This window comes from Colobus angolensis, unplaced genomic scaffold, assembly GCF_000951035.1.
Source record: "Colobus angolensis palliatus isolate OR3802 unplaced genomic scaffold, Cang.pa_1.0 Scaffold153, whole genome shotgun sequence".
In the NCBI taxonomy this organism is placed as follows: Eukaryota; Metazoa; Chordata; class Mammalia; order Primates; family Cercopithecidae; genus Colobus; species Colobus angolensis.
The window spans coordinates 7,757,346-7,760,565 of record NW_012114633.1 but is presented as its reverse complement, the minus strand read 5'-3'; positions in this window follow the sequence as shown (position 1 = coordinate 7,760,565).

The following is a 3,220-nucleotide window of genomic DNA, read 5'->3' as shown; positions in this document are numbered from 1 at the left end:
TTAGGGTGGGAGTGACCCGATTTTCCAGGCATTGTGTGTCACGGTTTCCCTTGGCTAGGAAAGGGAATTTCCTTTCCTCTTTCACTTTCTGGGTGAGGCGATGCCTCACCCTGCTTTGGCTCTTGCTCATTGGGCTGCACCCACTCTCCCGCACCCACTGTCCAACATGCCTCAGTGAGATGAACCCAGTACCTCAGTTGGAAATGCTGAAATCACCTATCTTCTGTGTCACTCACATTAGGAGCTGGAGGCTGGAGCTGTTCCTATTAGGCCATCTTGGCGTGGATGCCTCTATGGATGGATTTTTACAATATGCAGGCACAACTCAAAAGTGGACAGCTCTTTCTGGGATGCTTCTGAACCACAGTACTGAAAGATAATTTTCAGTGGGAAAAACTTCAGATAGTGCACATGATTGTAAACCTTGCTTGGGAAGAGAAATGACCAGATATGTGACTATATATACTGATGCAAGGTCTATAGCGAATAGGTTGGCTAAATTGTCAGAAATGTCAAAGAAACCTGATTGAAAAGTTAATGACAGAAACATTGGTGAAAAGATATGTGGATAGACTTGTTTGAATGGGCAAAGAATGTGAAAACATTTGTGTCCCATATGAATGCTCACCAACAGGTGACCTCATCAGAAAAGGATTTTAATTATCAAGTAGATAGAACCACCCATTTTATGATATTAATCAGCCTATTTTCCCAACCACCCCATCATTGCCCAGTGGGGCTTAAATAATTTGGCCATAGTGGCAGGGATGGAGGTTATTCATAGGCTCAGCAATGTGATCTTTCACTGACTATGGTCAACCTGTTGAACTTCAACTCACCACTGCTTAGTGTCTCATCTGCTAGGACCAGAAACCAACATTGATACCTAATACAGCATGACTCTTGGGTTCATTAGTGAGCTGCCTGCTATCAGTTTGGTTACATTGGATCTCTACCATCATGGAATAGACCAGTTGTTGTCCTCATAGGAATAGATACTAACCCTGGATATGGATTTGCCTGTTGTACATGCAATATTGCTGCAAAAACTACTATCCATGGGTTTACAGCATGTCTTCTCCAATGTCATGGTATTCCACACTGCATTGCTTCTGATCAAGGAACTGACTTCACAGGAAAGGAAGTTCAACAACAAGCCTGTGTTTATGAAATTCACTGGCCATGCCATGCCCTCCATTATCTTGCAGCAGGTAGCTTAATAGAATGGTAGAATTGCCTTTTGAAAATTCTGTTACAGTGCCAGGTAGATGGAAAACCTTGGACTGTGGTAAGACTCTATAGAAGGCTGCATATGCTCTGAATCAGTGTACAATATATGGTGAATTTTCTCCCATAGCCAGGATTCAGAGGTCCAGTGATTAAAGGATGGAAATGGAAGTGCACCACTCACTATTATTCCTAGTGACCCACAAGCAGCAATTTTGCTTCCTGTTTCAGCAACTTTATGCTCTGCTTGCCTAAAGGTCTCTGACCTAGAGGACAGAGGAGGGAATGTTTCCAGCAGGAGATGTAATAATTATTACATTGAACTGGAAGTTAAGACAGCCACCAGGCTACTTTGGGCTCCACGTGCCTCTGAATCAACAGGCCAAGAAGGGAGTTAATGTTTTCACTGGGGCGGTTGATCTGGATGACCAAATGCAAATTGATCCACTACTTCACAATGAAGGCAAGAAAGAAAGTGTTTGGACTATGGATATTTATTGGAGCACCTCTTGGTATTACCATGCTCTATGATTAAGGTCAATGGAAAACAGAAAGAACACTATCCAGGCAGGACTGCTAATGGCCAGACCTTTCAGGAATGAAGGTTTGGCCTGGTAAAGAACCATAAACAGCTTTGGTTTATGCTGAAGGCAAAAATAATACAGAACAGAACACGAGTAGGTAACAGAAGAAGGTAGTTATAAATACCAACCACAGAAACAAAGACTTTGCCACGAATATTTATTCCTTATTTTTTATGAATACATTTGTGTATATATACACATATATTAAGCAAATGTCCTTGTTTTATCTCCTTATTCCCATATTATTAAACACAAACTGTATTGACTTTATATCTGTACTAATTAAGTATTGTTATTTTTACATCATCATATTCAGGTAATATGATATTAAGACAAGAGTAAACAGCACTGAAGAAATTTACTTCCTGTGATGGGAAAGAAAATGGTGTGCTTTTGGTTGTATATAGTATAGTCATATCGTGATAGGTGGAATTATGACTTCGTTACTGTCTTTTATAGATTACGTACAGTTTAAGGAGATGCATATGGGTGCCCAGTTGACAAAGGGTGGACTTTTGATGGTTAATTTTGATGTGTCAACTTGACTGGGCTAAAGAATGCACAAATAGCTGGTAAAACATTATTTTCTGTGTATGTCTATGAGGGCATTTCTGGAAGAAATTATTGTTTGAATCTGTAGACTGAGTAAAGAAGATTGCTGTCACCAGTGTGGGTAACCATCATCCAATTGTTGAGGGCACAATCAAACAAAAAGGTGAAGGAAGAGCAAATTCACTTTCTTTGAGCTGGGACAATCATCTTCTTAGGTCTCAGACATGGATGATCCTGGCTGTCAGGCCCTCAGACACAGACTGAATTATATCACTGGTTTTCCTGGGTTCCAGCTTGCAGATAGCAGATTATAGGGTGTTGCAACATCCATTATTCCATGAGCCAAATCCCATAATAAATCTCCTCATAAATATACATATACATAAATATATAAAATCTGTATATGTGTGTGTATATATATATTGTGTGTGTGTACAAACACACACACCTCAAATGTACACACACACGCACACACACACATATATATACAAATATACATATACATATAATTGGTTCTGTTTCTCTGGAAAACCCTGACAAATACAGAGAGTATCACCTTCTTTGGTAAAGAGTAGACTTGTTTTCTCTCCAGTATAATGAAGAGAACATCTTTCTCCCAGGTAAAGTTAAGTAGGTTTGCTTGCAAGCCCTTATACTAAATTTGGGTTTCCTAAGGTCAAGATTACTCAGTTGTAATGCAAACCTGCTGTGTACTTAGCATCTGCTGTGTCCTTTTCTGCTTCTTTGGGGGAATGGGGCCCTGGGTAAACCAATACAAACATAAAACTCACTGTCTTCTCTGCTATGGTAATAAATCCTTTGATACTGTAGAGACTTAAGTCATGTTTTAGCATCCA